The 27,410-nt window shown below is 34.7% G+C and overlaps 1 pseudogene; it reads left to right on the forward strand.

The window, feature by feature from the left end:
• The first annotated feature begins 553 nt into the window (after window positions 1-553).
• On the forward strand, window positions 554-27,371 carry LOC127842097 (protein mono-ADP-ribosyltransferase PARP6-like; annotated as a pseudogene).
• Window positions 27,372-27,410: the final 39 nt, after the last annotated feature.

Consider the following 27,410-nt stretch of genomic DNA (forward strand, 5'->3'; position numbering starts at 1 on the left):
TCCCAAACTACAAGCTTGAGCCACTCCGCTGTTTATTTTATTATATAATTATCTCAATTTCAAAGGGAATGTGTGTACTAATTTATAAAAAATGAATAATACGTTTAGTGATAAAAGAAAAGCATAGAGAATCATAACTCAACTTATTAACTTAAATTATTTTGACCAAATACCTAGATAAACCGAACAAGTATTGAATCTATTGTTAAAAAGTTTTCGCAGGAGACACTTTTAATGGGCGCGGGAAAATTAGTGGTAGTATAATAAATGTTATGAATAGAAATAAATCATTCGCAAAGGAATAATTCCTGTGTTCAAAAATGTTATTACTTATGATGTGACAAATGGAAAGCTAAATTCAGTTTTGCAATTTCATTACATCTTGACATTAATGGGCATTACCGTGAATTAATAGACCAGAAAACAATGTGAGATACAACTTTGTTTTTAATTCTTCATCATTTAATCATTTATTTAACATGAATGTAGCATTCTTTTTTCATGAATATTTGGACATTTTACTGTATCATAAAAGTGCAAAATCCTCAATAGAATGGCCATATCAAGTGAAAATCCAGATGTCACAGCAGAAGTGAAGACATCATTTTCGCAGGAGTATCTCTTCATCAAACTGTAGCAAATTTGCGATCATGATTCATAAGCATAAGAGGCTGTACATGTGTAGGGTTAGATGATTTGCAAGAATAATTTCTCCGAAACAATCGAATAATGAATCTTGAGGAAATGGCTTCTGTGACTTCTGCGTTTACAATTCATTGAATTGGCCGAAAACTGTATTCATTATCTGGGTAAATGGAGTTTTTATGTATAAGAAAGCTGCCAGAGTCTCTACCTACAAAGAAATCCATTAACAATGGAAAAACTGGAATTCCTTTACCCATATGTTAACTTAACACTGTTAGAACTGAACAGAAATGGCTTCTGTGACTTCATCGTTTACAAGTCATTGAATTGGCCGAAAACTGTATTCATTATCTGGGTAAATGGAGTTTTGATTTATAAGAAAGCTGACAGAGTCTCTACTTACTAAGAAATCCAATGGAAAAACTGGAATTCCTTTACCAATATGTTAACACTGTTAGAACTGAATAGAAATGCGTTCATCATTTCGACCAATTTTGTGACATTTGTGTGGTTTCCGGAATGGGTATTAAGCATTCCCGAACATGAACCGCCATAGATAGATAGATAGATTTATTTCGGCATAGGAAGCATATACACAGTTTACAACATAACATAGAATAAAATAATAAGCAATTATTAAAAACTATATCATGTACAATAAACTATGACATGCTCACCAAACCAAGGATAACACAAAAAAGAGCAAGCTCTTATTTCCATTGTGGTCCTTATTATTGGTGGCATGACAAAAAGAGGCAGACCTTAAACATAACTATGTTGACCTTAAACATAACTATGTTCATAGTAAAATAATTATTTCATGAAATAAAAGATATATATCACCGTTCAAAAGTGATCAAACTAATTATCACAGTAGTGCTCAGAAAATATGACAGGTGCTGGAAACTAAGATCAATTGATAATGTTATCAATTATTGCAACACATAGATATTTTGACAGTTGTAATTTGATGATATGAGGTATCATGAATTATCTAAATTAAATATATTGCTAAAATGTATGTTATGAAGTATGAAATAATAATTATTAAAAATAAAAACCTAAGCCGAAGTTAATATCTGCTTATTAAACGTGAAAAGATACACATATATAAAAAATTAAATATTATTCATTAAATGACTTTTAATGGCAACCTTAAAGCCTTCTAACCTGTTGACCTCTGTGAGTGACTCAGGTAAAGAGTTCCAGAGTATAATGCTGTTAAAAGAAAATGATTTGGAACCATGACATTTGACCTTGGGTAAACAATACCCACCCTTTTTACTAAGCCTTGTGCTGTAATTATGCATAGAATCTTGGGAAACAAAGTGTTCACTCAAGTAATCTGGAAAAAGGCCATTTCTTGTTTTGAAGACATGACATAACATTATTTGATTTACTCTCATGTGAACTGGTAACCAGTTTAGGGACTTAAAGTGAGATTGGTCAATATGAACTCTAGAATCAAGGTCAAGAGCAAACCTAATTAACTTATTTTGACATGTGTGTAACTTATTTCTTAAAGACTGAGTTATACTATTATACCAAACAGAACAAGTATAATCATAATGACACTGAATCAGTGACATTACAAGAAGTGTCTTCGTATGCAAAGTAAGGAAATATTTCTTACGATAAAGGAATTTTAACCTAGAATTGGCCTTTTTCAAAAGAGACTCAGCCATTGAGCAGAAAGAAAGGTTTTGGTCAAGGGTAATTCCAAGATACTTAACGGATGATGTAGAAGCAATGGCTGTTCCATTACAAGATATATCAATGCTAGATTGTGGCCTAAGTTTTTGCTTGGACCCAAACACAATTGACTCAGTTTTACCTAAGTGCAATGACAACTTATTGTCGATCAACCATTGGCTAACCAAGTTCATATCATCTGTTAGTGCCTTTTCAACATCAAGTACACTTTTACCAGAAACAAGGATTCCAGAATCATCAGCATATAATAACAATTTATTTTTAACCACAGCTGACATATCATTCACGTAAATTAGAAAAAGAAGGGGTCCAAGGATTGAGCCTTGGGGTACACCACAGGTTATACTGGCCTTAGAAGAAAAGGTACCGGAGACATCAACAAGCTGGTTTCTATCCGACAAGTATGATTTGAACCAGTTTAAAACGCCATCACGCCATATTTATGGAACATTTTTCGGATGTTCTGCTTTGAACAGCCTGGTTGTGAGCTGCAATTAAAATATTTTTTTAGACAACAAAATTATTTTTATAGACCAATTTTTTTTTAACTAAAGCTTTTAAACATCAGTTATACCACGCTGGGCATTGTGATACTTTGATAACAGATGGCACTTCGATTACAGAGAACAACAAATGCAAGGCGCGAGGGGTACTTTCTTCACCTTTGAATTTGTGTTCTGTTCATTTGGTTTTCATACACGGACCTTTGTTTTGCTGATGGTATAACACTTCGAATTTCGAAGAAAACATTCCCGGAAGAACGGTGACTTCTATATATAATTAAAGTACTGAAAGTACTGGTTTGACGATGCTTTTGAAGAGGATGGATATATAAAAGATATTTGTTGGATTCGGTGGCATATCGATTTTCCCAGAAAAAATGCGAAAACTATCGATATTTTCACTGTTATTTTTCACTGTTTAAAAAAGTGAAATACCAGTTTATTTCACTGATATTTCTGTATAAATCTCTGGAAAGCATAAAATAGATAAGCATCCATTTAAGTTAATCTACATCACCGCAATTGTGTAATTTTTATTGCTTGTCATTTATCCTCAGGCCAATAGTTAATGGTTGTGGTGCAATCGTTTTCGTTCTTGGACACTGCATCCCTTCAATCAGTTCAATGAAATTTATTTACCTAAATATCTCATATTTTAACTTAAAATTCTTTTGGGAGAAATGGTCCAGACAACTGGATAAAAATGCAACAATATGCTAACCCATTATTTTTCGAGGAACATAATAGAGAATTCCTGTGCTAGCCCCCAATCACAGTATGTTGGGGTATAATAATAATCAAACTTCGTTTTTCTTCTCAAAAGATTGTTGTAGATTACAAATTGATGAATATATCATCCAAGACTACAAATTTTAGAAAGCCATTTTTTCATTTATTTTTATTGATAAACAAGGTTTTGTAACAATCTATACTTTACATAGATAGCTTTAACAGCACAATGTGGCTCATCTGAAACTGATTGTTTCCTAGTAGTGTTAACTAATTTTTCATGAAGATCTAGAAAAAAAGGCATTGTGAGTATGAACAAACTATTTGCGTCTATCCGATCTAGTTGAGTCTTGTTACCAAGATCCTACTTTTATTTATTTGAACATTCTGATCAACTGCCATGAAGATCAGGTAAAAAATGTAAGTTTTAACATGGATTTTAATGATTTTAGTTATTGATCAACTGCTTGGAAGCACATGACCCACTTTGGAACGTGACCTGTTAATCACTGAGACTAGACCTTGTGACCTAAATGTTAAATATGCTACTTTCATGCTTGACTTTGAAATCATTAAAATAATGTTCCAACCAATTTACAAGTGGATCAGAGAGAGAATGTGACCACTAAAGTATTAACAGACCTTTTCTTATATTTGACCTAGGTCCCTAAGTTTTGATAAAATATAAAAACAAAAATGACATAGAGGTGACTAGTTTCATAAGAATCTGGCAAAGAGGTGACACCCAAATTATCTTATGTGTTCACAATAAACTTTGGATAAAATACAACAAAGAGTGATAACAAAAGCTCACCTTGTCACATCATAACAAGTGAGCAAAATAACCAAAACTATAACATCATATAATTGCTCAGTTACTTCCAATAACAATAAAATGTTACTTCTGAAACAAATACAATACCTTCCCTTTCTTACTACAGGCTGTTATAAAACAAGATAGACCTGTATCGCTCACCCAAAACTCCTTCTATAGTGTCAAAAACTTGTGTATGAGTTGTAACCTAGCTTTAGCCTGCCAGGACCAACTTGCAAATTCAGCTTTTGATTTGATTAAGATCATTGTAAGCAATTTTCATGAAAATCAGGAAGATAATGTGACCTGTAGAAAGGTAAAGGAAGTTTTCTATATTTTAACCTAATGACCTAGTTTTTGACAAACTACCAACTTTCAAACTGAAACTTTATTTCATCGAGATAACATTCAATTCTGTCCAATTTTCATGAAGATCTGGAAGAAAATGTGACCTCTGGAGTGTTCACTAACCTTTTCTGTGATTTGGTTTGTTGACCTAGTTTGGACCACATATGACCTACTTTCAAACTTAACCTAGAATTGACAGAGATGAACATTTACCAACATAAGACAAACAAGGGCTGTTTGTAAAACAACTTTTATAGCAAATATCCTATAATATAATAATATTAATATATATTAAATTGCTATTTTATATAGCAAATTGCCTCGGTTTTACTGTCTAATTGTCATTTTGGATACCATATAAGGTACTTTAGTATTATTTCCTACAATGTTATCATCAGTATACTAATAATATTGGATAGATTAGAGCTTTTTGGGTTTATCTTAACGTATCTAGGTAATATTTGGTCTTTTTACCATTTTACATCTTACCATTATCAATTTTCCTTCAATAGTATACAAACTATTTTTCATTTACCGTGCACTCCCTCTGGTCCAGGGGAAACAACCATTGTAGACTTCATCATCACAATTACCTCCCTTAGTACAACTGAGTGACACCACCCCTGCTGGCTCTTCTTTTCCCCCACCCACATCGGCCTACACTTCCATAAAATCTCTCCTTCTTTCAACCCTCCAGGGTGGCAACATGTATTTTAAATATATAAATGCATACAGTCCTGTACATATTGTAAATAATGTACATCTTGTACAAATTTAGCTGTCTTTGTCTTATTTTTAACTGTAAAGTACATTGTCTTACCCTTAATTTTTATGTGGCCCTATGAAGGTGACCGTTTGGAGACACGTAAGTTATTGCCCTTAACATATAAGGGTTTATTACTAAACCCACTTTTAAATATTGTTTTAATGCCACTCTGGGGGGATCTCTCTTTTCCATAGCCCAATCCTCCTTAAGTTCCATACAGACAGGGTCTTATGTTGGAGCATTACGGCTATATTCCCTGTCTGCAAGTGTTCAACATTGAGCCACATACATAAACTTGTACTCATTATTATTTTTTTTTTTTTTAACAACTCAATACTCAATTGCAATATTAATATATAACTGAGAGTTACACACTCTACGTGATATCATATATTGTCTTTTTTTTTCCTTTCCTTCTCATATAATTGCATTTGCACATGCAACTTCACTCTACATTTGAGAGCTGTTAAATCAGTCTCTGGCATCCCTATTAATAAATGTTCTTAGATATAAACATATCTCTCTTATGATTAGATCTTGTTGTTTGGCGTTTAGTTTAAACTTTAAACATACACATAATAATGGTACTTGACTATGCATGTAAACATATTGTGGCAATGTTCAACCACTTCGTGATCTGGAAAACCCTCAAATATTATTATTTTGTTACACAAACATATTACACATCTGTGTATTCCTTTTTCTATAATCAATATATTAAAATAGTCCTATTTGGATTCAAATTTTTTAAACACAGATCATAAAGTCTAAAGACTCCAACAAACCCATTGCAGTATATACTGAACAGTGGGTCTGGTAATGATGCTGCCACATACAACAGTATGTGTGTTTTCACCATCTTTACTTATAAAAATTGGGCTATTCTTTCTCTCTCTCCTCCTTAAAAAACAATACAAAGAATAACATACAATAACAACATCATATGAATGATAATAATTAATAATAAGTACAGTAATGTAACAAAAACATAGTAATCTAATACTATAAAACAACTCCAAGTTCTTTTGGATTGACTCATTCTTTTTCTTTCATTTATATTTTTGCATATAAACCATTATTGTTTACTTTTTCTTAAAAGTACAAAGTCAGCCGTGGGAAAATCTATTTTAAAACGGATTGACCTACTGGCAATCCTTAATAAGAAATTTCGGCCAATCAGCGCCATCGTTATATAAGCGCATCAACCAATTAAAACGCCGCTTTTTCAACCGCGTTAGGCCTATTCACTGTATAGCACTGCGTCTTTTTAACGCTTCATATAAAGGTTATATATTTTTAAACCAATAGATTTTTATTAAGGCACCGCACCAACACTGCAAAGTTTTATATTTATACCAATGGTACAGCCCGGTAAAATCGGGCTGTTCATTTTATGGCCGTTTTCGGCTTTTTATGCAGAGTTCTATGTTAAGCAGTGTGCTCGGGCAATGGTTTTTAACCGAAGTCCCGAGGGTAAATAACCCCATTAGTCAGTTTGTAAAACATGCATGCCCCCATATGGGCTGTCAGTTGTAGTGGTAGCCATTGTGTGAATACAATTTTTGTAACTGTGACCTTGACATTTGACCTAGTAACCTGAAAATCAATAGGGATTATCTGTGAGTCATGATCAATTTACCTATGAAGTTTCATGATCCTAGGCCTTGCTTTTCTTGAGTTATCATCAGGAAACCTTTTTACTGTTATGAGTCACTGTGACCTTGACCTTTGACCAAGTGATATGGAAATCAATAAGGGTTATATACCCGTCATGATCAATGTACCTATAAAGTTTAATGGTCCTATGCGTAAGCATTTTTGAGATATCATCTGGATACTATTTTACTGCTTTGAGTCACTTTGACCTTGACCTATGACCTAGTGACCTAAACATCAATAGGGGTAATCTGCAAGTCATGATCAATGTACCTATGAATTTTCATGATCCTAGACGTAAGCATTCTTGAGTTATCATCCGGAAATCATTAAACTGTTTTGACTCACTGTGACCTTGACCTTTGACCTAATGAAATCAATAGGGGTCATCTGCAAGTCATGATCAATGTACGTATGAAGTTTCATGATCCTAGGCGTAAGCTTTCTTGTGTTATCATCCGGAAACCAATTTACTGAGCCAAGTCACCGTGACCTTGACCTTTGACCTATTGACCTATAACTCAATAGGGGTCATCTGCGAGTCATGATCAATGTACCTAAGAAGTTTCATGATCATAAGCGTAAGGCCACGACTTTTTTTTTATTGGTTTACAAAAATTATTTTGAAAATGGTCCATCGGGCGGTCGAAAAAAAAAAAAAAAAAAAAACATCATTGGAAAAAAAAGTTAATGCTAATAACATCAGAACAAAGACAACATATCTTTTATAACCTTAACACAGAGACAAACAAGAGCACCGCCTTGCGGGTGCAGACCGCTCATCTATTTTCTTTTTATAGGTGAAGGGACTCTCATTTTCAATCACAAAGGAGGGAGGGGTGGAGTGAAGAGCGGTGCATTGTGTGGGGGTGTGGACATTTATTACATTATCTTCCAAAAATGCCAAAAAAGGGGAAAAAAAATCGGGAAGGGGGGGTGGGGGGTCGGGGGGTATGGATTCTTGGGTGCGATGGTTGGACGGTATTTCAAACATAAAATAATAAAAATAAATATTTGTGTTTTTTTAACCGTTAAAAAAAATGGGGGGGGTGAGGTGGGGGGGAGTATAGTGTGAGGGTGTGGTGGTTATTTGTGAGATGATCTTAAAAAAAAAAAAAAAAAAAAAAAGAAGAAAAAAATGTTGGGGGGGGGGATTCGGGTGGGGGGTTGGGGGGTTGGGGGGGATTCTTGGGTGCGATGGTTGGACGGTATTTCAAACATAAAATAAGCAAAATAAATAGTTTTGTTTTTTAACCGTTTAAAAAAAAATTGGAGAGGGGGTGGGGTGGGGGGGGTATAGTGTGAGGGTGTGGTGGTTGTGAGATAATATAAAAAAAAAATAAAAAAAAAAAATAGGGGGGGGAAGTGGGGGGGAGCACGGGCGATGGTTTGGGTGGAGTTTATTGTGGTATGTCAGGTAAGAGTTGTTTTGTCAAAGTATCAATCAAATCTAATCATAAATAAAGAAGTTATGGCAATTTTAGCAAAATTTAATAATTTGACCTTGAGAGTCAAGGTCATTCAAAGGTCAAGGTAAAATTCAACTTGCCAGGTACAGTAACCTCATGATAGCATGAAAGTATTTGAAGTTTGAAAGCAATAGCCTTGATACTTTAGAAGTAAAGTGGATCGAAACACAAAATTTAACCATATATTCAAAGTTACTAAGTCAAAAAAGGGCCATAATTCCGTAAAAATGACATCCAGAGTTATGCAACTTGTCCCTTTACTGTACCCTTATGATAGTTTGCGAGTGTTCCAAGTATGAAAGCAATATCTATGATACTTTAGGGGTAAAGTGGACCAAAACACAAAACTTAACCAAACTTTCAATTTTCTAAGTATAAAGGGCCCATAATTCCGTCCAAATGCCAGTCAGAGTTACATAACTTTGCCTGCACAGTCCCCTTACGATAGTTAATAAGTGTTGAAAGTATGAAAGCAATAGCTTTGATACTGTAGGAATAAAGTGGACCTAAACACAAAACATAACCAAATTTTCAATTTTCTAAGTATAAAAAGGGCACATAATTCTGTCAAAATGCCAGTCAGAGTTACATTACTTTGCCTGCACAGTCCCCTTATGATAGTTAGTAAGTGTTGCAAGTATGAAAGCAATAGCTTTGATACTTAAGGAATAAAATGGACCTAAACACAAAACTTAACCAAACTTTTCAATTTTCTAAGTATAAAAAGGGCACATAATTCTGTCAAAATGCACGCCAGAGTTATCTAACTTTGCCTGCCCAGTCCCCTCATGATAGTAAGTAAGTGTACCAAGTTTGAATGCAATAGCATTGATACTTTCTGACAAAAGTGGACCTAAACGCAAAACTTAACCAAACTTTTCAATTTTCTAAGTATAAAAAGGGCACATAATTCAGTCAAAATGCACGCCAGAGTTATCTAACTTTGCCAGCCCAGTCCCCTCATGATAGTAAGTAAGTGTACCAAGTTTGAATGCAATAGCATTGATACTTTCTGAGAAAAGTGGACCTAAACGTAAAACTTAACCGGACGCCGACGCCGACGCAGACGCCGACGCCAAGGTGATGACAATAGCTCATAATTTTTTTTCAAAAAATAGATGAGCTAAAAATCAAATTATGCAATGAAACACATCTATATCTTCAAATGAAATGAGTCCTAACAGCACCTTATGTAACATCAGGCAATTTTAAACACCCCATTACATGACATGCGTTCTTCTCCCATTAAAACGAAAAACTGCGCTTCATTTCCATAATTGGATGCGCACCATTACGCAATGCGATGCCCGTTGCATAAATCTTATATAAGATAAACTACTCATACACAAATTACCCGGTATGTGTTTGCTCTTACTCGACTTATGAGATCGTACATGAAAAAAAAATCGAGGTAGATCGATCCATGCGTCGTCGCGGTAATGTTTGTCAAAGTTGTTGTTGTCATGAAAACTCGTTGATTTACAACGCAAAACGTCTTATTTGAACTGACGCGAATTAATTTAATCATATTTGTCAACTTCACTTTTGCTTTATTTTGATAATTTAATCCAAAGTTTAATGTTAGCAAGTGTTTTTTTTACTGGAATTGTAAACAAGGAGTCAGTTAAAGTCTTCCGAAAATGTGCAGTCTGTGTGAATTGACAGTTTGACGTCATCAAAGGAAAGCCGCTTTCTGTCGGAAGCAATAAAGCGACATATTTCGCGCCGAAAAAATTGGCTTCCTTTGTCTAGCAATCAACATGCCGAACCAATCGTGTGTTTGTTTCTCAATTGCAATCCTCCAATTTAATAAAAGCACGTGCATAGCTCCGCCTTCGAATCTTTTGCAGAGAACGGAGGCGGAGTTTAACGGTTAATTGAGCTAGTGTTTTACACAAGTTGAGTTCCGATTTGCCGAAATTACTCGGCCCTAAGCATTGAAACGACAAATACATTTTTCAATGATTTTCCGAGAAATACCGATTTGTTCCGATTTCCAAACTTTCTGTACAGTTCCTATAAACTATGGCGGACGTGTTTACAAAATTCCTAAACACATATATCGTAAATAATGGCAGTGTTTTATTGGATTATTTATACTTATTATCAAATACTATCGGGTTTGTTTAATATAATTAACATGTTAAACAATATAGTTGCGTCACAGACACGGAAATAAATTTTGATGGGGTCGACATTTGACTGACGCTGATTTTCTTATTGTCTGTAATTTTTGCCCGAAATAAATTTTGAGAAGTGCCCATAAAAGGACTGGTACATAATGTGTCACATTGAAAAATATCCCGATCTCTGCAATATATGTGAACCAATCGTTGATTGTACTTACTTGATTTTATTCGCAACCGTACTCAAACCGGATCGTTTTTTTTCTCATTTCGCTCATTTTGAAGTGCGGTCGGGAATAAAATATTTAAAAAAAAAGACGATTTTCCGCTTTTATTTTTTTTCCCATTTTCCAAAAATTAGGGTCGGCGGTTTTGTAAACCAAGAAATATAAAAGTCGTGGCCTAAGCATTCTTGACTTATCATTTGGAAACCATTTTTCAAAGTTGAGTCAATGTGACCTTGACCTTTGACATAGTGACCTGAAAATCATTACGGGTCATCTTCGAGTCATATTTAAAGTACCTGTATAGTTTCATGATCCTAGGCATAAACGTTCTTGAGGTATCATCCTGAAACCATTTTACTATTTTGGGTCACCGTGACCTTGGCCTTTGACATAGTGACCTGAAATTGAATAGATATGATCTGCAAGTCATGATTAATGTATTTATAAAGTTTCATGATCCTAGGCATAATCGTTCTTGAGTTATCATCCGGAAACCATTTAACTATTTCGGGTCACCGTGACCTTGACTTTTGACCTAGTGACCTCAAATGGGGTCATAATTATGTGAGTCATGATCAATGTATCTATGAAACTTCATGATCCTAGGCATAAGCCTTCTGAGTTACCATCCGGAAACCATTTTACTATTTCAGGTCACCGTGAACTTGACCTTTGACCTAGTGACCTGAAAATCAATAGGGTTCATCTGCGAGTCATGATCAATGAACCTATGAAGTTTCATGATCCTATGCATAAGCGTTCTTGAGTTATCTTCCGGAAACCATTTAACTATTTCGGGTCACCGTGACCTTGACCTAGTGACCTCAAAATCAAAAGTGGTCATCTGCAAGTCATGATCAATGTACACATGAATTTTCATGATCCTAGGCATAAGTGTTCTTGAGTTTTTATCAGGAAACCATTTAACTATTTCAGGTCACCGTGACCTTGACGTTTGATATAGTGAACTGAAAATCAATAGTGGTCAACTGCGAGTCATGATCAATCTACCTATCAAGTTTCATGATCCTAGGCATAAGCGTTCTTGAATTATCATCCGGAAACCATTTTACTATTTCGGGTCACTGTGACCTTGACCTTTGACCTAGTGACCTGAACATTTATAGGGGTCATCTTCGAGTTATGATCAATGTACCTATGAAGTTTCATGATCCTAGGCATAAGCGTTCTTGAGTTATCATCCGGAAACCATTTTACTATTTCTTTTTTTTTTGTTAAACGTCGTCAATTATTAATTGTATATAGATTTCTCTATAGTTTGAAAAACATTTAGGCAAATATTTCTCATGTAAGATAAAATGCAAATAATTAATAAAATATTCCCTTTTAATCAGTACGTTGGTTGATCGGTCAATAACAATATCACTTTGAACATTGAATTATTTCAAAGTTATAACAAACATTAAATGTTCTCCGAACAAATGACTCATAACACATATAACAGATTGATAGGAAGGTATGAACAAATCAAGGTTGCTAGGTTACCCGCCTAGAATGGTCCTGTTTGTATGGAAGTACTTGATATATAAATTTATTAGCCTGTCGGTGTTGTAAAGACATAAAATAGTTTATCAATGTCTCAAAGTGTAGAATTATTTTGCATTTAGTAAAAGAAAGGCAACATATAACCCTTAAGTGGCTGACAAGAACTTGTGGCTAAATACAACTAAAAAGAGGCATTATGATTCTTGAAAATAAAAGTAAACATCATTATATATGAATTTTCTGATCAAGTGTTATTTTTAGTGAATAAGGGAAATACATTTTCAAGAATAAACAATATAATAATAAATGTTTTGGCGAAGTGCATCATAGTATTATCATAGTACAGATTTGGTCTAAAAATCCCGTAACATTTTTTTAATATCATAACACCTTGTTGCAAAAAAAAATCATGAAAAATAGAATTTTCAGAGTAACCTATTAAAATAAAATAAACAAGGGCTGTTTGTACAACATGCATGCCCCCCATATGGGCTCTCCGTTGTAGTGACAGCCATTGTGTGAATATGTTTTTTGTCAATGTGACCTTAACCTTTGATCTAGTGACCTGAAAATCAATAGGGGTCATCTGCAAGTCATGATCAATGTACCTATGAAGTTTCATGATCCTAGGCCCAAGTGATCTTGAGTTATCATCCGGAAAACCACCTGGTGGACGGAGCGACAGACCAACAGACAAACCGACATGTGCAAAGCAATAAACCCCCTCTTCTTCGAAGGGGGGCATAAAAATGCTTGATATGACCTTAGATATTATTTTTGCAATCATTTTTCATCAATTACAAATGTTTAAAAAAATTATTGTTTCATGCTACTCATGGTACCAGTTTTTTGTCAGAAAATTAATCACATTTTTTAAAAATGCATTACCCCTTGTTGCCAATAAAAATCATGAAAAATATAATTTATAAAGATATCCTTTAAAACAAAAAGAAAATGCCTTCTTAAACCTTAAATAGTATTACTCAAGCATTTTACATCAATAATTTATGTTTGAAAAAATCATTGGTTCATGCTAAATACTGTTTGATATACTGTAAATAATGTAACTACACATCCAAGTAGTGAGTCCATCAAACTATTGCAACCAAAACACCTGGTGTGCCAAGGCACCAGCCAAAATCAAATGCCTTCTGACTTTTTTTACTATTTATATTTGTATGCATTTGTATGTGTTTGAAAAAATGTATAATCTTAAATGACATCTTCTGACCATGCATGTCCTAGATTTCAAAATCCAGGCCCTGGTCTGACACATTGGTAACATTAACGTTAAACTGTTACCAGGCTTCTGAATTTAATTAGCCAGGTCACAGGAAAAGGGCAGTCTAATATGTATCCAATTAAACTATTTGTCATTGTCAGAAACCGCTCTTAAGCAAACAGTTTCAAGCAACTGCAGGCTGAACTGGATCTAAACTGGCCACAATCGCCTCAATGTCTCTTTTACTGGGATATGGTTCATTTAACTTTAAAGGGATCTTTTCACGTTTTGGTAAATTGACAAAAATTGAAAAAAGTTGTATCGGATTTGCAAATTTTCATTTAAGTTATGTTATTTTTAGGAAACAGTATTACTGAACATTTACCATGGTCTAATATAGCCATTATACGCATCTTTTAACGATTTAAAAATTATAAAGCGTTGCAACGCGAAACGATTGAATAATTTGGAGAGTTATGTTGTTGTTGTTTAATTGTGTGAAACTACGAAGATTGATTATACTAGGTATACAATTCGTCAACCATTTATTCTTGCCAGAATAGTCGAGCAGGCTAATGCTTTTTTACTCCAGGACTAAGGGGGTCACTGGTTCGAGCCCTGCTGTGGACTACTTTTTTTTAAAGAATTTTATTCTGGATTTTTAACTGGAGCTTTTAATATCCAATGTTTACATTTATCAATATAAAGCATTTAATGACTTACTTCAAAACATGTCAAAATATGTGAAAAGGCCCTTTTAAACATAATATCTACTCCTATAAATATGAGGTCAATATATATGGACTAAACGGTAAATTACGTCTAATTATTTGGACTGTAATGACATCAACTACTTAAATAGAAAGAAGAAAGAATTCATACTTACCAGTAATTTGAGTAAAGAGTTTGTATTCAATGTTGTATTTCAGGACAGCTTAGTGATATGCAAATCCCAAATGACATGTTGATATCGGGTATCATAGCCATTCAATAAGTCGCAAAATGCTTAAACAAACTTTTTAAAGCAAAATGTGACTTAAATTGATAACTAAAAATACCAGTATCATCAGTATGCCAGTTTTGCCTTGTCAAACTGTCGAGATCCAGAAAGTGCTTCATTCACATTTAATATATCCTTCGAATTCCATTAATTGTTGCATTACTAAATAGCGAAACAAGCCGATTTAAGCTGTAAAAAAGTTTTGACACGAGTGTTATCAAGTCTCTCATGGGCGAAGCCATAGAAAGTGATCCATTCACATCGAATATATCCTTCGAATTCCACCCTTTGTTGTCATAAGCGGAGATTTAGTGAATAAATAATTCATATATCATAAATGACAGCTTCTAAATAGCGAAACAAGCCAATTTATGCAGTAAGAAAGTTTTGAATCGAGACTCATTAAGGCGGCCATTGTTGAATGTTGAAACACGAACGCAAACTCTGCTAGGAGAATGTTATCACATTGATACGCAGTGGCGTAAAACCAAAAATTAAGTCAAATATTGCCGACTCGGTTTTTTGAGTCGGTTCATGAGGGATAATGGAGCTTGATTGGTCATTGTCGGCTCTGGTACTACTTACATGTACCCCGGGTACTCTTAAGTATACTTACATGTACCCTGGGTACTCTAAGTATACTAACATGTACCCCAGGTACGGTAAATAAACGTAATTGTACTCAATCCATATTAGACTGTACCCGAGTTGTATTCGCGCCCAAAATCCGATGTCGACGCAACCGATTATCTTAAACACACTTCTCTTCAAAAAACACTGCATCAACATGCTTTTTGAGTATGTGTTCCGATAATATAGAGGCCATTCTACAGAAAATTGACATAAATGTGTATATAATTATTACAAAAAAATAGTCGACAACGTTTGATTTAAGGTTAAATTTCCCGGGTACATTTTAGTATATGTACCGTACCCGGGATACATGTAAGTATACTTAAGAGTACCCGGGGTACATGTACGTAGTACCCGAGACGACAATTAACAATCGAGCGATACTGGAAGGTGCACCATCTCTCACGCCCCCTAGCATCGCCTTTAGCAGTATTCAATTCTCAACAGGAAAGTGCTGGAGTCATTGATCCCGAGGGACGAGATACACAATTGATTAATGTTCGAAATAAATAATTTGATTAATGACAATTCTGTTATTTTAGCCAGGTCACAGGAAAAGCGCAGTCAAATCAGTATCCAATTAAATTATTTGTTATTGTCAGAAAAACGCTTTTAAGCAAACAGCTTTCAAGCGACTGCTGGCTGATCTAGATCCAAACTGGCAACAATCGCCTTAATGTCTCTTTTAATGTGACACAGTTCATTTAACTTTAAAATGGTAAAAAGTTCTAACACTAAGAAAGAGTACTAACCAGTAAAGAGTTTGAAATCAATGTTGAATCTCAGGACAGCTTGGTGATCTGCAAATCCCCGATGAAATGTTGATATCGGGTATCAAAGTCATTCAATAAGTCGCAACATGCTCGAATACAATTTATAAAGCACAATGTGACTTATATTGATAACTAAAATACCAGTAATCAGTATCATGAGTATGCCAGTTTTGCCGTGTCAAGCTGTTACGATCCAGAAAGTCCTTCATTCACATCGAGTATATATCCTTCGAATTCCAACCATTGTTGTCATAAGCGGAGATTGAGTGAATAAATAATTCATATATCCTAAATGACAGCTTCTAAATAGCGAAACAAGCCAATGTATGCAGTAAGAAAGTTTTGAATCGAGACTCATTAAGGCGGCCATTGTTGAATGTTGAAACACGAACGAAAACTCTGCTAGGAGAATGTTATCACATTGATACGCAGTGGCGTATGCAAAAGGGAAGTAACTGAAAAATCGAGTTATCTCAATCGGACTGGCTCGGTCTTTTACATAGGCTGCCATTGTGAGATTTTTTTCTACTGGATATGAAACCTTGGACGACGCTGTTCCAGCATCGTCAAAAATCGACAACTAGTCAAATCTCTGCGCATAGGATGTAAGTATTGGGCGCGCACATTGCGTCAGATGATAAACACATGTTAAGATAAAATACTCCGTCGCGATTGGACGTTTATTTGAATAATAATTTTTATTTATTTTATTTTTTATTTTTAACGTTTATTTGATAGTAATATAAATGCCTACAATAATTTGAACAAATGTCGAAAGTCTGTGTTTATGGACTTGTATTTATTGAATGAATGTATTAATTTTAGATAGAAGTTTTAAAAAGTTAATTTGTGTTTAAGTTCATTTAAAATATGTTCGGTTTATTAAATTTTAAAGTTTCGTTGGCCCAATGCCTACTCCCCATTTTCGGTGTAACTTCACAATATAAATTAACAGGCTAGCAGTGAATGCTTTTGCAGGTGTGTATGATACTATCGACGTTGCGTGGTTATATAAGCTGTAGACAAATTTGACATGGATTTAACAGAGATAAGAATAGCAAAGTAACATATTTATATAGTACATGTACCAGAACATCAAATGCTGCTTAGTATTTAAAGAATTCTAAAGAAGGAATAAGTTAACAGAGGAACTTGTATATCAAAATGAGTGGATCAAACCATGTTGCTGTTGTAAGTATTGTTTAGTATTTTACACAAATTTCATTCAAAATCACGGCTATCATACACTAATTATTTAGATACATATAACTTTATATCGAACTATTTGTTGGTTGAACTGTTATGTCATGTAAAACTTATCGAAACCCAATATATTCATGTTTGTGTTGTATAGATGTATATGTATATATTAGAAACAGTCACATATCTCGCAAAGTAAAATATGTATTTTGTAAAATGTTGCAATTTTGTTGCACAACTTAATATTTGTATAGAAAAAGATTTATCAATAATTTACATTTACTTATGGAAGTTCTTTAAGATATTTATTTTGGCAAATGCAATTATTGTACAGTAAAAGCTATTTGTCTGGTCTAATAGTTTATAAATGTGTGCAATATTTCCATATTTAATTGGATTTTTTAATATTTAAGGTCTTTAAAGGGGCTGTCAACCAGTTGGACGAAAAAAGAAAAGTTCTAAAATACCTTACTTTTTACAAAATATTTTGTTTATATTAAAACGTATTTTTGTTAGTTTATATTGATTAAAATATCGCGACTGGTATATTACATTACTTGAAAAAAAGTTGTTAAGTTTTCATATTTTCAGCATATTCGGTAACACAATTTAAATAGGTATGTTAACCAGGTAACTACCAGTTAACTATAAATAACGCAAGTGATCATCATCGTCACGTGGTAAACCCAGGAATGCAAATTGCGCATGCGTAGAGTATTGGATATATTATATATACAAGGATCAATCTACTTGCGTTATTTATTGTGCGTTTATCGTTATGTCACATATTTTAGCGACGTACTTTCGATTTCACATCGCGAAAATTCATTACCGAATATATTGAAAATATGAAAACTTTTTTTCAAGTTATGTAATATACCAGTCATTATATTTAAATAAATATAAACTAATTATTGTAAAAAAATACGGTATTTTTACGGTATTTTAAATGACAATGACCAATCGAGCGTTAAAGCCTTATTAGCTACTCTTGTGACAGTTTTAGTTATAGATGCTTTTGTCAATTATAATGCCAGCAGCAATTAAAACATTTTTTTCCATTTTCAGATAATAGTGGATCAAGCATCTTAACTGAACCACTGCACACTGCAAACAATAATCAGAAAATGTAAATTATAAGTTTATAAATTTAGTATTTAGCTCACCTGAGCTTCACACTGGGTCTCATTTATAAATAATGCTTGTATTTAGATTTAGATTGAGCTTGTCTCCTATATAAATCAGAATTGCCTTCAGTAAGGTGTATATTAATATTAAATGAAAGTTCAACCTCAAACACGTCACGGTGATGTTGTGGATGAGGTTTCCGCTTAGCGATCAGGAGTTTGTGGGTTTGTTCCCTACTCGGGGAGCGTTCTCATTATCTCCACCAAAGACACCAAGTACTGGTTCTTCACAGGAAACAAACTTCAAAATGTCTCAATAAGCCTTGTCTTGAATTTCTACATATCATATGATATATAGTTTGAATTGTATGTACATAAATCACAATTATTTACATATTTTGAAGCATTTCAATGTTTTTGAAATACTTTAATCCCTGTAACTTCTAGAATGTGGTTCCAGTCATGCCACTTTTTAACACCCGCACATAGTTTTCAGAGATTTTCATAAATTGTCTATATCATCCCTGGTATTATCAATTTAATAGTAAATATTACGTGTTGTATCTTAACAAAACATTACAAATACATTGCGATCATATTTCGAAGTGAAATAACAATATAACGCGTTAAAAACAAGTCTTTGATATCTATATTCAGGAGAAACTGTGTGTGACATCATCAATAAACCCATTCCCCAAAAATCTTCAAGCTGTTGAAAACCCATATATAAATGGTGTCGGTTTTTCATCAAACCCCTTTGATGTGAATGTCGAGTCAGTTTTCTGGGTCAATGTCTAAGGAGTTTCAAGGGGCCTTTTCACAGATTTTGGCATGTTTTGAAGTTTGTCATTAAAATTAATGCTTTCTATTGATAAATGTTATATTTGCTCTAAAAAGCTAAAGTAAAAAATAAAGAATAAAATTTAAAAAAAGAAAAAAAGTAACTCTCAACAGGGCTCGAACCACTGACCCCTAGAGTTCTGGCGTAAAAAGTCTCCGACTTACACTTCTCGACCATTCTTTCGCATACAATGTTGGATGTATTTAAACTATATAAAAGCAATCATCGTAGTTTCATTAAATATAGCGACAACAACAGAACTCTCCAAATTATTCAATGGTTTCACGTTGCAGCGCTTATAATTTTCAGGTTTTTAAAACGTCAAAAGATGCATATAATGCCTATATTAGAGCATGGTAAATGTTCAGTATTACTGTTTCCTCACAAATATCATAAATTAATCGAAAATTTGCGAATCTGAAACAACTTTTTAAATTTCAATTTACCAATACGTGAAAAGGTCCCTTTAAGATGTAAGTGCAATCATATGGCCATTGAATAATTTGATTGGCTATGAGTGTGAAGAAATAAATTCTGTTTCCTTAAATTAAAAGAGATGGCTTGACAGGTATTGCTTTCTTATGCACTAAACTGAAAATTAGGACGAAATGAATATCACAAACCTAAATAAGCTTACTTGGATAAATGCTGACACCTCTTTGCGGAGCCTTTGAGAATCAATATTTTTTCACTATCCTAATTGGGCTTAGATCTTTACTAGCCAAGAGTGAGCATTTACTAACTAGTAATTGTCAGTCTGACGTTCCTTTGTTTCGAACCCGAACAGATATGTGACAACTATGGTAGACTTTTTATGCAGGGTTGAATTCAGCAAACATGTGTTAATACTACTACATGTATAAAACATGTTAGCTGAATATACATGTATATAAAGGTATAAAACCTTAAGCTCACAGCCATGGTGAATTAATTATGTATTTATCCCCAATCTGCTTAAACAGGATAGAGGGGAGAATAACATTAACTTTCACAACTTTATATCAACAGGAAAACATCATGCAAATGGGTGTGTAGTACATGAAAAGTAAAGTAGTACTACATTGGTAAAGTTTGTGTATACAGAAGACAGATAGTAGACAGACTGACAGCCAGAGAGACGGATAGGGACAGACAGACTGACAGACAGACATTTTGAATCCAGTTAACCCCCTCAGCTTTGATGTGAAGGAATAATACATAATTAAACCGTTGAAGCAAAAGATTCACAAGTCAAAAGAAATAACAGTTAAATTATATTTAATCTGAATGCTTCCGTGATTAAATGCTTGGTTTTGTCGAGCATATATAATTCTGTGACATTATTGATTTGTATGCTTTTCTTGATTCAATGCTTTGTTTTGTCTAACATATATAGGTATGTGACATAATTGATTGGTATGCTTTCTTTGATTAAATTATTGCTTTTTTCTAACATAAATAGGTCTGTAACGTAATTCATATGCATGCTTTCCTTTATTAAATGCTTGTTTTTATCTTACATATATGTCTCTGACATAATTAATTTGCATGCTTTCCTTTATTAAATGCTTAGTTTTGTCGAACATATATAATTCTGTGACATTATTGATTGGTATGCTTTCCTTGATAAAATGCTTGGTTTTGTTGAATAATTTTAGGTCTGTGATCTGTGACTCTGAAGAATCCGTCTATGCAGATGCCAAGTCAGATATAAGAGCTGCAAGTGATATAGAGAGTGATGAATGTGAGGAAGAGAACGATGACTACTATCAGTCTGATAGTTCTGATCAAGAAGATGAAACATCATCTCTTGCAAAGAGATATAGATATACTTAAATTTCGGTATGGTGACAATTCTGTAGAATACAGGTTTAATGGTTTAGATGATGTTGATGTTGACTTACACATTCCAATAAGATTTCTGGACAGTATTTTTACCGATGCTTGGAAGGTGAACAAAAGTCAACCGTTAAGTATGAGGCTTCATTTGTCATCAGGTTTATACATTGAGTCATCAAGAATACCAGATATTGCAGTACATTATTGAAGCCTCAAATTTACTGCTAGAGCACCCCGATAAATGTGGCGCTGATGTTTATGTAAATAAGACAGCAGTGGGCACTGAAGATACACAGCTCAAGCATTCCAATGTTACAAGAGACCTCCTGAACAAGTCCGGTTTAGTAAAGAGACAGTCATCACATCTTGGTGGAATCACTGAGAAAACGTTTTGGAGTTATTTCAAGCGAATAATGAGTTACGTAGGAAGTCTGCTTCACTGAAGAGAGATATGAATGCAACCATCCATTTATGTATCCATTTGTACAGTGGATAATAACAAGCAATAGGTTGAGTTTTGTTAACTCCTACTTTTTAAATGATTTGCAAGTTTTAATAACAGCGAAATTTCTTCCCCAATTGGGAAAAGTATCTGTGCCATACCAATTGGGAAAAATTAGCGAGAAAAACCCTGAAATTTGGAAAATTCGCGTCTGAAATCTTCCAATTGGAAATTGTGTGTTGTTGTTTTTTTAATTGCTAGGTGTCAATAGCACAAATCAACTATAATATTGATTTACATTTACTTTGGCTTGAAATGTTCAGTGTCAGTGCTCATTTTATTTTTTTAACTTGCAGATAATGCACTTTTGGAAGAAAATGGAAGAAATTGTTCTTCCCTTTGGCAATTTTTCAGCAGCAATTGGGAATTTTGTAGTTTTTCTTCTATTGGGAAAGTACCTTTTTCGGGTTCTTTATAAAGAAGGGAAAAATGGCTGAATAAGGAGACATGTTTTTACCAATTTGGAATACCAGTATAGGGTTACCCTTTGTTTGTTATGTATTTACCAAATAAATACCAGGTACATGTACGAAGTCTACTCCAAATTATTGCCTGGATGTCTTCAAATTATGCAAGGTAGTACATTTCAGAATAATGCTACAATATGGACATACAAATCAGAAGTTATTTTATTACTCTGGTAAATATAAGTCTTATCTGAAAAACAAAAACTACGAAAAACATATTTTCACATAAAGATACCTTATACTTTTAAAGGACAATGGGATTGAATTATGTATGAACCTTTTCTCACCAGAGGTCAAAGATCAGGTCACTGTTACTAAAGATTAGTATTGTAATAAATTAAAATGTACAAAAGCCTTAATCATATTTTTTGTTTCTGGTTACATGCCTTACAAAGGAGCGTTTTTTGTTGTTTTCACTTTGAGCTCTTGAATTGTCATTGTAAAACCTTAATTATACCCCCATTACTATTGGTAATGGGGGCTATATAGGAGTCAATTTGTCGGTCAGTCTGTCGGTCGGTCGGTCTGTCCCGAAACTTCATCCGATCTTCACCAAACTTGGTCACAAGTTGTATCTAGATGATGTCTAGGTCAAGTCTGAATATGGGTCATGCCGGGTCAAAAACTAGGTCATGGGGTCACTTAGTGTGGTTTAAACCGAAAGTTTAAACTTTGTAATTTATCGTTAGATTTGTAAATTACTTGGTACATTTGTTCACCATTATTGGACGGTGTGTCGTGTGAAAAAAGTATGTCGATATCTCCAAGGTCAAGGTCACACTTGGAGTTCAAATGTCAAATGCTTGTCTGGGCAATAACTTTATTATTTATTGTAAAATTTCAAAATCATTTGGCAAATTTGTTCACCATCATTGTACGGTGTGTCGCGCGAAAGAATTACGTCGATATCTCCAAGGTCAAGGTCACACTTTGAGTTCAAAGATCAAAAATGGCCATAAATGAGCTTGTCCGGGCCATTACTATGTTGTTCATTGTGAGATTTTAAAATCATGTGGCACATCTGTTCACCATTATTGGACGGTGTGTCGCGCGAAAGAATCACGTCGATATCTGCAACGTCAAGGTCACACTGAGAGTTCAAAGGTAAAAAATTGCCATAAATGATCTTGTTCGGGCCATAACTATGTCATTCATTGTGAGATTTTAAAAATATCTGGTACATTTGTTCATCATGCGTGCGAAAGAATAACGTCGATATCTCCAAGGTCAAGGTAACACTTGGAGTTCAAAAGTAAAAAAATGGCCATAAATGAGCTTGTCCGGGCCATAACTATGTCATTCATTTTGTGATTTTAAAATGACTCTGTACATTAATTTTGTTCACAGTCATTGGACGGCATGTCATGCGAAAGAATTCAAAAGTTCAAAGGTCTAAATGGCCATAAATGTTAATGGCATTATAATTCTTAAACATCGCCATAAATTTGATTCTCTTGTTTTGTGAAGACAGCATGCAAAATAGTCTGTGTCAATGCGGCACGTGGGGGTATACGTCACGTCTGTGACAAAGCTCTAGTTTTCAGAGTGCTGATCTATGTGCGATATTTTACAATTTCAGGTCTTACAATGTGATTGATAAGCGTAACAAGGCAGTGTGCTGATCTATGTTTGATATTTCCACGTTCAGATCTTACATTGTGATTGTAAACCTTCATTAAGCAGTTTTCTGATCTATGTGTTACATTTGGACTTTTAGGTCTGTCATTCTCAAGCCTAACTAGGCAGTGTGCTGATATTTTCATCTTAGGTTTTAAATTCTCATTATTAAGCCTAACTTGCTAGTGTGTGATATTATCTTCAGGTATTGAATTTTAATGTTAATATTTATTCGAACTAGGCAGTGTGTGAACTATGTGTGTGACATCCTTAAGTCATTCTGAGGTTCTATATTGGCATTCTAAAGCCTGAAAAGAATACTTATTTTCGAGTGACATTGTCACTTTCTGGTCGCACATTATCAAGCTCTCATAGGAGAAGCAGTTGCCGTTCATGAATGCACCTCACCAGTTCCTGCTCATTTCTAGTATGATATTGTCACTTTCAGGTTGCACATTGTCAAGCTCTCACAGGAGAAACAGTTGCCTTTCATGAACACGCCACACCAGTTCCTACTCTACACATATCTAGTGTGACATTGTTACTACAAGGTCGCACATTGTCAAGCTCTCACAGGAGAAGCAGTTGCAGTTCATGAACACGCCACACCAGTTCCTACTCATTTCTAGTGTGACATTGTCACTTTCAAGTCGCACATTGTCAAGCTCTCGCAGGAGAAACAGTTGCCGTTCATGAACACGCCACAGCAGTTCCTACTCTACTTATATCTAGTGTGACATTGTTACTTTCAGGCCACACATTGTCAAGCTCTCACAGGAGAAGCAGTTGCCGTTCATGAACACGCCACAACTAGCCCTGCTCATTTCTAGTGTGACATTGTAACTTTCAGGTCGGACATTGTCAAGCTCTCACAAGAGAAGCAGTTGCCGTTCATGAACATTCCACACCAGTTTCGTCTCATATCTAGTGTGACATTGTCACTTTCAGGTCGTACGTTGTCAAGATCTCACAGGAGAAGCAGTTGCCGTTCATGAACACGCCACAACTAGCCCTGCTCAGTTCTAGTGTGTCATTGTCACTTTCAGGTCGCACATTGTCAAGCTACCACAAGAGAAGCAATTGCCGTTCATGAAAACGCAACACCAGTTCCTTCTCATATCTAGCCCACCTGCAAAGAAAATGGTTTTTCATGAAGCCAAAAAGCAGTATGACAGTACATTTGCATTTCACGGCTCAGCTATTGAGAACTGGCATTCAATTATCAGGTTTGTAGCTCTTAATTAATATGTTACTTCAATGACAGATGTAGCTCTTAACTTATTTTTGCACCGAATTTGACAGAACTGGAATAAACATTCAGTCTGTATTCAAAAGATACTGTAAGTGACAGAAAAATTAAATAAATAAATAAATAAATATATATATATATATATATATGACAGAAAAAATAAATGTCTTATTCTTAATTCAAAGCAGCGTTAGAAAAAGTTCATTATTTTTATGCCCCTCTTCTGAGAAGAAGGGGAATATTGTTTTGCTGGATGTCGGTCTGTCTGTTTGTCGATAGACCAGTCTGAATGTCGATATGTTCGTTTCTGATCAATACCTCGTCAACGAATTGACCGATTGGCTTGATACTTCACATGTGCATTGGCATTGAAAAGTAGATGACCCCTATTGAAATTGGGGTCACTGTGTCAAAAGTTAAGGTCACTATCCCACTAAGTCGGTTGGTCTGTCTGTCGGTAGACCAGTCTGAATGTCGGTAGAATAGTTAGTTTCCGATCCATAACTCGTCAACGAATTGACCGATTGGCTTGATACTTCAGATGTAGATTGGCCTTGGACAGTAGATGAGCCATATTGAAATTGGGGTCACTTGGTCAAAGGTCAAGGTCACTATCACACTAAGTGAAAATCGTTTCCGATCAATAACTCGTCAACCAATTGACCGATTAGCTTGATACTTCACATGTGCATTGGCGTTCGACAGTAGATGACCCCTATTTAAATTTAGGTCACTAGGTCAAGGTCAAGGTCATTATCACATTTGGTGTGAAAATTGTTTCCAATCAATAACTCGTCAACGAATTGACTGATTGACTTGGTACTGCACATGTACATTGGCCTTCGATAGTAGATGACCCTTATTGACATTGAGGTCACTGGGTCAAAGGTCAAGGTTACTATCACACTTAGGGGTTTCCGATCAATAACTCATCAAAGAATTGACCGATTGGCTTGATTCGTCACATTAACATTGGCTTTGGACAGTAGATGAACCCTATTGAAATTGGGGTCACTAGGTCAAAAGTTCAAGGTCACTATCACACTGAGTGTGAAAACCTTTTCCGATCAATAACTCATCGACGAATTGACCTGTTGGCTTGATAATTCTTATGCGCATTGGCCTTGGACAGTGGATGACGCCTATTAAAATTGGTGTCACTAGTTCAAAGCCCTGTTGGGAGGGGGGGGAGGGGGGCATAATTATGTCTCCCACCACTGAAAATTTGCTATTTTTGAAAGACAGTGAATGATCAACACTTATTATTTGTACAAGCACTAATACAGGTTTTATTGACTTAAATAAAACTTATTTCTTAAAAAAATAAATACCTGTTTTTAAAACTATAAATACCAAATTTATGTGTATTGTTTCAATTTTCATTTTTGTCTTCAGACAAGGGCTTATTAACGCTTCGGGGACAAAATTTCAAGTGAATGGAGCAGCTTACGGTCAATGAATTTATCTGAGTCCAAATGCCTCCACGTCAATGGGTTACTCGCAAATGGTGGGATATAGCAATGCAAAGGACAAGAAATCGAAAACTGATGGCAGCAGATTTTTATCGGGTGATAACATAAGGTGTATTGCTATTTGTGAAGTGGTCCTTGGAAAAAAACTTAAAAAGAATCAAAGCATCTGGGTGATGCCAAATCCTGACTATGTCTGCACAAGGTTTTTCTTTGTGTATGAAAATGGAACAGCGCCAGACAGTAGCGTTGTAACAACAGATCTTAAGATCTTGGAACAGTTGAGACAGGCCTGTGTTGCCATCTGACTTCAGTATCATGCCACTATGCTGGCTGTTGTTGTAGTTACCTATTATTGAACTTTGGCAAGGAAGACATATGTATTTTTATTGAAACTGTGATATCAACCTATAGTAGCTATTTGGTTTGCTTCCATGTTGAATATGTATTTTAAGCTTACATGAGCAATGCATTTAGTTAGCTTTTGTCTGTAAAGTGTTTGTTATATTTCGTAGCTGTTGTTATGTCTATACATACATCTGGTCTCGTCAATCAAGGTCGACAAATGCATCAAGTAGAGATGATCTGCACAAGTTTTTTCTTTGTTTATGAGAATGGAACTGCACCAGACAGTAGAGTTGTAACAACAGATCTTACGATCTTGGACCAGTTGAGACAAGCCTGTGTTTCCATCTGACTTCAATATCATGCCAATCTGCTGGCGGTTGGTGTACTTACCTATTGTTGGAGATTCGCAAGGAAGAACATTTGGGTTCTCATTGAAACTCTGATAATAAATACCTATAGTAGCTACGTGGTTTACTTCCATGTAAAATATGTAATTTAAGCTAACCTGAGCATTACATTTAGTTACCTTTTTGTAGCTGTTATATATCGTAGCTGTTGTTTGTCTTTGCATACAACAATTACTGGTCTCGTCAATCAAGGTCGACAAATGCACGATCAGATAGAGAAGTAAATTCTTTTGCC

Source organism: Dreissena polymorpha, chromosome 8 (assembly GCF_020536995.1).
Source record: "Dreissena polymorpha isolate Duluth1 chromosome 8, UMN_Dpol_1.0, whole genome shotgun sequence".
Lineage (NCBI taxonomy): Eukaryota > Metazoa > Mollusca > Bivalvia > Myida > Dreissenidae > Dreissena > Dreissena polymorpha.